The 12,734-nt window shown below is 38.4% G+C and overlaps 1 long non-coding RNA gene across 2 annotated transcripts in view; it reads left to right on the top strand.

The window, feature by feature from the left end:
* LOC106505658 (uncharacterized) overlaps positions 1-12,734 on the top strand; it is a 1,202,834-nt gene that overhangs the window by 646,193 nt on the left and 543,907 nt on the right. The window contains exon 10 of one of the 2 annotated variants that reach the window (XR_014823617.1): positions 3,908-4,075. The exons of the other annotated variant lie outside the window; for it this stretch is intronic. This is a non-coding gene — a long non-coding RNA (uncharacterized LOC106505658). The remainder of the gene's footprint in view (positions 1-3,907; positions 4,076-12,734) is intronic. 2 annotated transcript variants of the gene reach the window in all.

Raw genomic sequence — 12,734 nt, 5'->3', positions numbered from 1 at the left:
AGCCATTAGGGGTTGAATTATATCTCCCCTGCCCCTCCTCAACTCCCTCAAATTCTCATACTGAAGACTTAGCCACAGTACCTCAGAAAGTGACCTTATTTAGAAAGAGTCACTGAAGATGTGATTAGTTAAGATGAGGTCATATTGGAGTAGGGTTTAAGGGTCAGAAAGCTGTGGTTAATGGATGAAGAAGTCAAAGAATTGATGTGTTGAAGTCAAGACTACCCTTCTAGCTGCCCAAGAATTTCCCCAGAAGAAGGTGGGGCAGCTCTGTCATTTAGGCACAAGGATCTCTGTAGACTGAAACAGCTCTGTTTCTTGGGGACTGTTCCTTGGGACTTGAGGAAGCACATTTCCAGAAGCAGGGGTTCTGTCCAGGATCCTAGTAATTATCTTTGCTCATGCCCCTTCCCCTCTTTGTTCTTATTCACATGGAGACATGAAAGGAAATAGTGGGTTTCAAGAAGGCAGATATACTTTACTGGGCCTCTGATTGGAGCCAGGTTTGTGCTTTCTCTCTCTCTCTTTTTTTTTTTTTTGTCTTTTTTTAGGGCCGCACCCATTGCATATGGAGGCTCTCAGGCCAGGGGTCAAACCTGAGCTGTAGCTGCCAGCCTACACCACAGCCACAGCAATGCAGGATCCAAGCCGTGCCAGCAACCTACGCCACAGCTTGGGGCAACGTTGGATCCTTAACCCACTGAGCAAGGCCAGGGATCAAACTTGCATCCTCATAATACTAGTCAGATTCATTTCCTCTGAGCCATGATGGGAACTACTGGTTTGTGCTTACTCTTGAAGATGGCCACCTGGATCCATGCTACCTTATGAGAAAGAAGTGCAGACACACCTGCTGATGCTCCCTGGAAGTAATTTGTGTTTGCTAAGGACAAAATGCCCCGTATAATGGGAAACATATGAGGTAGGTTCTTTTGGTTGCAGAGGAGAAACACTCAGCCTACCTTAAAGATCCAGGAGTTTATCATACTGATTCATAGATGAATAAAGGAAACAAAAACATTGGCCATACACGTGGTCCTCTCAGAGGTTTGGATATGGTGTGAATGCTGGAGGGATCCAGCCCCTCTCTGTCCATCTGCCATCAGCAGAGTGGGTTCCCTGATTCCTACTCCTATCCTCTGCTCCTCCTCCTCTCTGCTTCTATGATCCCTGCCAAGAGAGGCTTCAGGAAACTGCAAATCCAATATATGGCAAAGATAGGGCCAGTGAAAGTTCTAAGGCAAGATAAAGAGCCTCTATCCATGGAATGGTTGGGGGAGGTAGACAGCCAGACAGCTGATTTTGAATAGTATCAATAAGATTTTTCACCAAGAATTTGAGTAAACAGAAGTAGGCAAGCTATAGCTTCGGATTCACCTCACATTTGTTAAGAACTTAACATGGTGTACACACTGTGCTTGATGCTTTTGCCTCTATAATTTCATTTTTAAAGCTGAAAGTAGAATTCCTCTTAAGGAGGTGATTGTTTTTGTTTAGGAAAATACTTGGGTTGATAAGTTTTCTGGATGTATGTGCAGAAGTCTGTCCTGCATCTCATGTTTTATGGGAAAAAGCTAGATATCTAAAGATCTTAAAGCTGTGTATGATGAAGCTGGAGAATGTCAAATTTTGAAAGATAGCCCAAGATGGAGAAGATATAGAATTGTATAATTTATTCTTCATAGTGACTATATGAGAGAGATACCATTTTTATCCTCACATCATAAAATAGAAGACTGTGCACAGCAAGGTTTATCAACATCCCCAAGGCCACACAGCTAACTAATGACAGAAGTTACTAGTTATGCATTCTATTTGATGGCAAAACTTGCACTTTTAAACATTAGGCTATACCCTTAGAAATATTTGCCTGTTAGTATGTACCTAATGCAGTGAGATAAGATTAATCTTTAATATCTCCAGTTAATTTCCAAGTTAACTTGGCTTAAAGAATCCAACTCCCATTTCATATTTCTAAGTGGTTAGTTTGGTTTGTAGCAAGACAACTAGTGCAGTGAGCTTGTAGGCAGTCATCGTGAGCGAGGCCAAAGCATCATCTGCTATCTCCCCCAAGAGTGGGTGTAACAGCAACAACAAAATAGCATCTCCACAGATCTGCTTTCGGACTGGCTTATGTTTTTGGCTTAGACTCGACTTTGTAATATTTTACGAGTGAGAGAGAGAGGCTGGAAGTTATGCTGTTTTTTGAGATAATGCAGTAACCTATAATGCTCAAGTGATTTGCAGAAAAGTTACTTACCAACAAAAAGTAGAAAACAGATTCTGTTTAGAAAGCTTAAGAAAATGCATCTTAAGTTTTGACTGGACATTCCATTGCTCATGTGGACTTGTTGGCTAATTGTAAACTTCTTGACAGATTTACATTCCTCAGGTTGGTGGTAGGGATGGGTTGAGTATCAAATTCCATTTGTGGAGAAGACCATGTGTTGGGCTCAGAAACTCACAAAAAATCGCTTTTAATTTGCTTCCCCTCTAAGCGGATTATATAGAATTTGATTTACACAGTTCTGAGGATCTTCTATCCCAGCCACTATTACAAGAGCTGTCAGAGGAAGGGAACTGCTAGTGTTCTGCAAAGCCAAATAACCATGTTTGCTGTGAATTTCACAGCAGCACAAGACAGGAGCACTTTCTCTAGATACACTTTGCTCTAAATCCTGAAAAACCTAACAATATTACACACCTACCTGACTTTGAGAACAGAGGATTCCCGTTGGGTGTTTATTTCTGTCATAATCACAAGATGAACTGATAGTGCCTGAGCTAGATAGATGAAACAAATAGACTGTTTCCAAATGCCTAAATGCTTTTGCAAAGAATATAACTAAAAAGGAAAACTAGTCAAAATATGTGTGATTATTCTAAAAAATAAGTCATTTTTATAGGAGAAGCAGTCTGGAAATTCAGGCTGTAGAAGGCAGAGAGTATATGTGTATGGTTGTTGTTTTTAGGTGTCTGTCTTCAAAGGCTGCAATTATCTGACAGTGCTTTGCTTAAATTCTCCAGAGGATTTTTGACTCTAGTGTATGTCAAATGGAGGAGGAGGAGGATAAATCTAGCCAACTATTGTTCAATTTGGGATGCAGTCTGTATACTGCGCCCAGGATCCTTATGATGAAAAGCATTAGTTTCCCTTAGTTTCTAGAAGCGTTTTGGAAATGAGGTGTTTATTCCCAGGTCTGTGGGAACGCATTTTTACTTATTTAATATGTTCACCAAACCACTTGGTCCTATTAACCTCAGGATACACTGATTATTTTAAAATATCGAGAATTAATAATCATTTTAAAATCCCTTAGAAAACCTAAAAGTTTTCACTGTCTTTGTATCCTTCAAAAGGAAATACAACCAGGAAGGCAGGATGGAAAGGAAAGGTAGAAAAGGGAAAACAGATCAACTTAACTGTGGTAGCTTGAATGCCAAGTTTATATTCCCTCCCTTCTTACATGACCTGTGTTGTAAGATAATGTCTTTAATATGATGGCTGGTCATTAAATATTTGACTTTCTTTGGAAGAAGAAACCTACAAATTTAGCAATAATGACCATAACCTTGACTATTGGTTATATATAGTACTTTAGAGATTACAAGGCAGATATCACATGGTTACACCCTAGTGACTCCTAGGATTTGTCAGATTAGATGTGACCAGAAATTGAAAAGACAAGGAGAGAAGGAGGGAGGTCCTTCACTTACAATAACTGCTTGTTTATTCATTGATTTTAGTCATGGTTTTTGGTTTTTGTCTGTGTGAGGTTTTTTGTTTTTTGTTTTTTACTGTTAGTTAACTTTTAAAATTAAGAATTGGAGAAATGAATGAAAGCTATGAGCCTATTCCTTAGAAAAGTAAATACACAGATAACCAAAACTCTGTCTTTACTTTCAGGAGGTTAATGGATGTCTTATAAGGCCAGCTGTGGACCTGCCTTAGCGAATTTGGCCTCATAGTACAAGTTGGTCTCTGCAGCGAAGACTGCTAAGAGAATGTGAGCAGGGATCTTGAACTTTTATTTACCACTGTGTGCCCAAAGCCTAGCACGATGGAAAGTACATAGTAGGTATTTAATAGATAAATATTTAATGAATGAATGAAAATGGGACTTCTAATTTTTATAATATGTCTTTCAACCACGGATCTCAAAATGTTTACTTGATAATATTTTGTTTATTCAAGTTCAGTTTGGGTTTGAGAAATATCAGTATAGGTATATCTATATGTCCCTACTGGGGGTTGCTGTGCTCTCTTGTCTAATTTCTAACAAATGAGTGCTTATGGAAAACAACTTGTTCTGATATCTACAAGTAGCTTTGTGAACTTGAACGAATCTTATCTATGCTAAAATTGAGATTCTAATTTAATGCCTTTTCCCCCAATCCCACTGGGATTTTGAAGAGAGAACGTGATATGATACATGTATGAATTTTCTTAAAATAGGACTAAGTGTGAAGTAAATAGGACTAAGCATTCTAACTTAGGGTTGATGTGGCTCCAGAGATAAGAGTCCCCCCGTTTATCATAATGAGAGAGATGTACCATATGCTATTAGGTACTTAGTGATCAAGGTTTGACCTGCCACATAGCTGATATTTTAGGTCAATGTTTTATTTTATTTTATATTTGGACTTTATATATTTTTTTATTTTAGTTGATTTATAGTGTTGTGCCAATTTCTGCTGTACAGCAAACTGACGCATTTACATACATACATTCCCTTTCTTATATTATCTTCCATCATGGTCTATCCCAAGAGACTGGATATAGTTCCCTGTACAGTACAGTACAACCTCATTGCTTATCCATTCCAAATGTGGAAGTTTGCATATACTAACACTAAACTCCTAGTCTATCTCACTCCCTCTCCTATCCCCCTTAGCAACACAATTCTGTTCTCTATGTCTGCGAGTCTATTTCTGTTCTGTAGACAGGTTCATTTGTGCTGTATTTTATCTATTTATTTCTATTTTTCTCTCTTATCTTTAATTATTCAATGAATTTATCACACCTGTAGTTGTGCAATGATCATCACAATCCAATTTCACAGGATTTCCATCCCACAACCCAAGCACATCCCTCCACTCCCCAAACTATCTCCTCTGGAGAGCACAAGTTTTCCAATATCTGTGAGTCAGCATCTGTTCTGCAAAGAAGTTCAGTTTGTCCTTTTTTCAGATTCCACATTTCAGTGAAAGCATTTGATGTTGGAGTCTCATTGTATGGCTGACTTCACTCAGCATGATAATTTCTAGGTCCACCAACGTTGCTAAAAATACCAGTATTTCATTCCGTTTAATGGCCGAGTAATATTCCATTGTGTATATGTACTAAAAATCTTCTTGATCCACTCCTCCGTCGATGGACATTTAGGTTGTTTCCATGTCTTGGCTATTGCACATAGTGCTGCAATGAACATTGGAGTACATGTGTCTTTGCAAGTCCTGGTTTTCCCTGGATAGATGCCCAGGAGTGGGATTGCTGGATCAAGTGGTAGTTCTATGTTTAGTTTCCTGAGGACTCTCCATACTGTTTTCCACAGTGGTTGCACCAATTTGCAATCAATCCCACCAAGAGTGTAATAGGGTTCCTTTTTCTCCACACCCTCTCCAGCACTGATTGTTTGTAGACGTTTTGATGATGGCCATTCCGGCCGGTGTAAGGTGGTACCTCATCATGGTCTTAATGTGCATTTCTCTAATAATGAGTGAAGTTGAACGTCTTTTCTTGTGTTGTTTGGCCATCTGTATGTCTTCTTTGGAGAATTGTCTGTTTAGATCTTCTGCCCATTTTTTGATGGGGTTGTTTGTTTTTTTGGTATGGAGCTGCAGAAGGTGTTTATAAATTTTGGAGATTAATTCCTTGTCAGTCGCTTCATTTGCAAAGATGTTCTCCCATTCTGTGGGTTGTCTTTTTGTTTTGTTTAGGGTTTCCTTTGCTGTGCAGAAACTTTGAAGTTTAATTAAGTCCCATTTGTTTATTTTTGTTTTTATTGTCGGTACTCTAAGAGGCGGATCTGAGAAGATGTTGCTGCCGTTTATGTCAGAGAGTGTTTGGCCTATGTTTTCCTCTAAGAGTTTGATAGTGTCTCGTCTTACATCCAGGTCTTTAATCCCTTCTGAGTTTATTTTTGTGTATGATGTTCGGGAGTGTTCTAATTTCATTCTTTTCCATGTGGCTGTCCAGTTTTCCCAGCACCACTTATTGAAGGGGCTGTCTTTTCTCCATTGTATATTCTTGCCTCCTTTGTCATAGATTAGTTGACTGTAGGTGCATGGGTCTAATTCTGGGCTTTCTATCCTGTTCCACTGATCTATATGTCTGTCTTTGAGCCAGTACCATATGGTTTTGATGATTGTTGCTTTGTAGTATAGTCTGAGGCCAGGCAACCTGATTCCTCCAGCTCCAAGTTTCACTTTCAGGATGTCTTTGGCTATGCTGGGTCTTTTGTGCTTCCAAACAAACTTTAAAATATTTTGTTCAAGTTCTGTGAAAAATGTCCTTGGTAATTTGATAGGGATTGCATTGAGTCTGTAGATTGCCTTGGGTAATATAGCCATTTTGATAATATTGACTCTTCCAATCCACGAGCATGGTATGTCTTTCTGTCTGTTTGTGTCATATTTGATTTCTTTCATCAGCGTCTTCTAGTTTTCAGAGTACAGGTCTTTTGTCTCTTTAGGTAGGTTTACTCCCAGGTATTTTATTCTTTTGGGTGAAATGGTAAGCAGGATTACTCCCCTAATTTCTCTTTCTGATCTTTCATTGTTAGTGTATAGAAATGCTGTCGATTTCTGTGTATTAATTTTGTATCCTGCGACTTTGCCAAATGTATGGATGAGCTCTAATAATTTCCTGGTCGAGTCTTTAGCACTCTCTAGGTACAGTATCATGTCATCTGCAAATAGTGATAGTTTTACTTCTTCCTTTCCTATTTGGATTCCTTTTTATCTCTTTGACTTCTCTGATTGCTGTGGTTAAGACTTCCAAAATTATATTGAAGAGTAGTGGTGAGAGCATTTTTGCTATGTTGTAGTTTTCACATGTAAGTGATATCACATGGTATTTGTCTTACTCTTTCTGACCACTTAGTATGAGAATTTCTGGTTGTATCCATGTTGCTACACATGGCATTATTTTGTTCTTTTAAATGGCTGAGTAGTATTCCATTATGTGTATGTACCACATCTTCTTAATCCATTCCTCTGTCTGTTGATGGACATTTAGGTTGCTTCCATGTCTTGGCTATTGTGAATGGTGCTGCTATGAACATAGGGGTTCAAGTATCTTTTTGAATTGTAGTTTTATACAGATATATATAGGATAATATTCTATCTATAATAGGATTTTCTCAGGCAGAACAACAAAAATAATAATAAATTGGAAGGGCCACTTTATGCCTGATATTGAATACCCCTGCTACACCTACACATTTCCTCCTCGTCTTATATCTTTATTCCCCATTATGTCATCATCATCATTATCATCCCAAACAGATTAGTCCAGGTTTCCTCACCAGGAAAATTGTGTTGATCACTGTCCTGCCCAAGACACTCAAAAGCCTTTTTGCATCATCTGTATTGCTTTTTTGGAAGTATAAGCTTCTCTCTGCCGTCAGGGATGCCATTTAAATAATTAAAGCTGTTGTTCTGAAAATTGCAGCATGCTCCTGTAAATCACCATACCCAGGAACACTTCCCTTCTCTTTTCCCTTTATTGTCATGTGATTAAAGACCTTTATCCCCCCGTAAGATAGATTTGGGTTTACATCCAGGCTCTGCTGTATGTTCATAAGTTTTTAATCTCCTGATATTCAGTGTTCTTGTTTGTGAGAGGGGACAAATAGGATGCTCTTATAGAGCTATTGTAAAGCATAGTTAAGGAAATGTCTCTCCAGCCCTTAGTGTTGTGACTGGTTGTAAGAAAGAGATTTATAGCTGTTAGTTACTGCAACTCTTGTCATTGATGCTGTTGATACTTGTTTGTTGAAGAAGCTATACTGAGAGTGCTGGTTTGGCCCTGAGTTGAGAAGGAGCCTGGTAGCCTAACCAAGGGGCTTTCCTCCTGGGGACTTCGGCTGGGGCTGCAGTCAAGAGGGAGGGAGGCTCAGCTGTCTGCTGGTGATCATAGTTTGACAGTGAGGATGCTTCAGGGGTTTCTTTCACCTTGGGTTGGTCAGGACAGGAGCTTCATCAGGGCCTGAATCTCTGAATTGAGGAGCTAATGGAAATAAACTGTTTCTCAAAGTAGAACTTACAAAGAGCTCTGGAGCTCTCTGCTTAACCTCTGCAACAAGCCTCCTTTTGGTCCACAGTGAATCTGCTGGCCCCAGAGTCTCTCTTTGCTAATAGTCTAGTGCTTCTGTTGCTGCATCAGAAGCCATTGACCAATCTCTTTCTACCCATTCCATTAACTAGAGCTTTCTGTCCCCTCTGTAAAACATATTGCCTAAGGCCTGGAGAATGCAGATTGCTTCTACCCAGTGGGCTGCTCTCTGTTTCATCCTGGTTCTTCTGTTCTCATCAGTGCAGTTGCGTACTTGCCAAGAGTCAGCTGTGTTGCTGCCCATATCTATTTATGCCAGTTCTGTTTGTTATGTAATTACATATTTCAATTAAATGTTTCACAACTGACTTAATATAAGTGCAGAAAGAGAGTTGTTGACTCAGTGAATGTTTTGGAAACAGTAAGGTTGAGTTGTTAAAAGTGCTGTTGAGTTGGATGTGGGTGAGACAATTCTAAAAACCTTGGGGGTGGAGGGACTCATAAAAACTAGAAAAGTCAACACCTGGATTGTTTCACAAAGGTCTTTACTTTCTCTGCTTTATAGAAGGCAAATGTGGAAATCCTAGTAGATGATGCATTGTTTGAATTGCTTATGCAAGAGAGATTGTATGAATTCTGGATCATTGTACTATTTCAAAGTCAACTGTAATAATACAACTTGTCCTACATCAAAAGCTTAAGAGTGAGTCTAATGTGCACATTTTAAGTTACAATAAAAATTTAAGGTGTGTATGCATCATTTTTAAGGATTTCCAGTATTTAAACCAGTTGAACCAGTATTTTTTATTAATTGACTCACTCCCTGTCTGGTCACATGGGTGACAGTAGAGGACTTCTACAGTCCAAGGTACAGTACCACTGTGGTACCTGATGCATCTGCTATCCATAGCACAAGCTGTTTCAGGAACAGCCAGTATGATGGTGGGTTGTTTTTGAGCTGATACCATGAAGCAGGGCCCTAGGGTTGATGATGTATTCCACACCCAAAGAAATCGTGTGTGATTATCTACTCATACTAACATTTGATGAATATTTTTTCATACACTGCTTTATTCAATCTCAAAATAGCCCTTGGGAGATAGGAATTATCACTGTTTTATAGTTGAGGTTCAGAGAAGTTAGATGACTTACTCTTAGTCACATATCAAGTAGAGACATGGCTAAGATAAGTCGCAGACTCTGAATCCTGCAATTTACCCATCAAGACTGGTTTGCCTGTTGCTTTGAATGGCAGCATTAACTGATCCACTCAGTACTGAGATCTAGGTCCTGATGCTGTTCATTTTAAGCTTGAATCAGCTCCACCTAAATGTGGTTCTCACATTCTTCAGAATTGGATCAGTTGGACCAGTTTGGGGCAAAGAATATGGTGCTGACCATGTTCTGATAAGCCAGGGTTTTGTCGAAGCCACAGAACTCCTGGTGAGCCCCGAATTTTACTCTGGTGCTGGCTGTGCTACAGGTGTTCTGTGAGTGAGAGGACACACTAAAGCATTCAAAGTGAGCCATCAGGGTGAGAAGGGACTGCTTTTGGCAGTACAAGTCATTTGCATTGTTGCAATATCTGCTCCCTTTGGTGCAAGATAAGGGTCTATCAGAATTTCCATTATTCCTCCTATTCAATAGGAGAGATTTTTACCTCTGGTCTACAATTTAGGACAATTATGTCAGCTCAGCTAGCACTGCTTTATTATTAAAATCATTGTTGACCATTTTGTGTCAGTATTGAACCAAATACTTGTGTGATTTTTTGTTTGTTTGTTTGTTTTTGGGTTTTTTTGTTTGTTTGCTTTTTAGGGCCATACCTGTGGCATGTGTAAGTTTCCAGGCTAAGGGCTGAATTGGAGCTGCAGCTGCTAGCCTATGCTGCAGCCACAGCAACATGGGAACTTAGCCACATCTGTGACCTACACCATAGCTCATAGCAATGCTGGATCCTTAATCCACTGAGTGAGGCCAAGGATCTACCCCACATCCTTATGGATTCTGATCAGGTTTATAACCTGTTGAGCCACAACAGGAACTCCTAGTGTTTGTTTTCTGTTCTCCAGAATACCTGTGAAAAAGCACAGGAGAAAAAGCCTACCTTTGATAAAAATCAGGGAAAAAACAAAATACCTTGGCTGTTTAAAATCAGTACTTTGTAGAATTGTCTGTGTAATCCACCATTATTGGAATTACCAGAGGAGTTTATTAATCACACACATTTCTGGGCTTTACCCAAGATCTTCTCAATCAGATGCTGTAGAAGTATAACTGGGATCAAAAGTCTGAGGGCCACCAGTTTAAATTAATTGCATGAAGCAATAAATATCAGTTTTCCTAAACTGCTATAATAAAATACCTTAAACTTGGAGATATCATACAATAAAAATGTGTTCTCCTACAGTTCTGTTCTCTCTACGGACTCCAGAGGAGACTCTCTCGTGCCTTTTTCTTAGTTTCTGGTGCTGTAGGTAACCTCTGAAGTTCTTGGACTTGTAGATGAATTACTCCATTCTCTGCCTCCATCATAATGTGGCACTCGTTCTGTGTCTCTGTGTTTCCTTTCTTTAAGGATACCATTCATATGGGATTAGAACCCACCCTATCCAGTGTGACCCCAACTTAATTTGATTATATCTGTGAAGACCCTATTTCCTAATAAGGTCACTTTTACAGGTACTAGGGGTTTGGATTACATGTATCTTTTTAGGAGAAATGATTCATTTCACAACAACATTCTATACATGTGTTGATAGGATTTCTTATCAATGGAAACAATGTGTGTTTTACATCCTAATGTGAAAAATGTAACAGGACCTATTATTATGAGAAGTAAGCATTCCACTCAAATTAGAGATATTATTTTATTATTTAATGATAGCCATTTGAAATTCTGAAGACTCACTTGAAATGTGCTTTCAGTCACGAAATCTTCATGTAAAGAACTCTTGACTTTCTTATTTTTCTTTTAAATAATTATTTTTTTTACTAACTAGAAAGTAATAATGCATTTCTCTTCTTTGTAATTTCTCCTAAAGAAAGACATTATTTTATTTTCAGTTACATCTACTCATTCATCCAAAAGTATGTTTAACACCATCTCCTATCTTCCAGGAGCTATTTAATTTAGGCACTGAACATACAAAAGCAAATGATACTTAAGCTTTTGTACTATAATAAAAATGTTTTTTCTTATTAGAAATTTAATTTTTTTTCTCCATTTCCAAGATTTATTCATTTTTTATTTTTTATTTTTTAAATTATTTTTATTTTATAATGCATTTACTAATGTCAGATTTTCTGTTTACATGTTTTTCTTTTCCTAGCCTTATTGATTTCACAGTTGAAGTTATACAAAGTGTTGATTTGCTACTCATCTGTTGCAAAGTGACCACCACCTTAGGGTTAGCTCATACTTCCATCATGTCACATCAATACCATTTCTTTTTAAGATCTACCCTTCTAGTAATTTCAAGTATATAGTACATCATTATTAATTATAATCACCATGCTGTACATTAGATTCTCAGAACTCATTCATCTTATAAGTGGAAGTTTATCCTTTGACCAACAAGATCTCTTCATGTCTTCCACCCCCAGCCTCTGATAACCACCACTCTACTCTCTGTTTCTGTCACTTGCTTAAGCCTTCATTATTAAGAGTTTTGCGTTCTCTTGGTAGAGACTGATAAGTGAATCAGACATTGCACTCAGAATGGCAAGTGCTATGGTCAAAGTAAGGAAGACTATGGGGGCAGGTAGGAAGGGTAAGAAGATGAGCAAAGAAGGCTTCCTAGAGGAGCTAACTTTTCTGTAGATGTTTGAAGGAAGCACAGAAATTTATTAAGCAAAATGGGTGACAAGAGTAGAACAAAATATTAAATACATCTGGAAAACATTCAGGAGTTTCTTAAGGTGGAGCAAAAGGAATGGTGAACTGGTGAGCAAAAGAAAGAGTGAGAAAGGTTGACAGTGTTGACCATTAAGAGCCTCTGCATTTTGGGTGCTTTACTTAAGTTTTTCTCTGGAACAGTGTTTGCCAAAGGTTGAACATGATTTCACCTGAAAATCTATTTTTTAAAAAAGAGCAATTTCTTTTTGCTAAAGTGCTTTCTAAAAACTACATATTACTGCATTTTCCCTTTCTTAGAGATTCACAGCTCTAAAATATCCTGTAGAAAGGAAATCCATTTTGCTTTAACTTAGCATTTCCAAACTTCCTGATAATGAAACTCCATTATAGAACTATGAATGTCAGTGTTTCCTGGGTCTGCATTGAAATAGCCTAAAGGAACAGGGCTGGAGCAGTCTAAAGAGGGTTAGTGATAAGACAGGAGAAACTCCTAGAGTGTTTAGAAAGCAGTCCCCTAATAGTTTTGAGCAGGATACTTTATAAGGCTGCTTCTCCATATTAAGAGACTAAATAGAAACAGGAGAAATAACAACAACA

Source organism: Sus scrofa, chromosome 13, assembly GCF_054392235.1.
Source record: "Sus scrofa isolate SSC_HxYL_T2T_F1_AM1 chromosome 13, Sscrofa_HxYL_maternal_Yorkshire_Landrace_v2.0, whole genome shotgun sequence".
Lineage (NCBI taxonomy): Eukaryota > Metazoa > Chordata > Mammalia > Artiodactyla > Suidae > Sus > Sus scrofa.
This window is presented reverse-complemented; position numbering and strand designations above follow the sequence as displayed.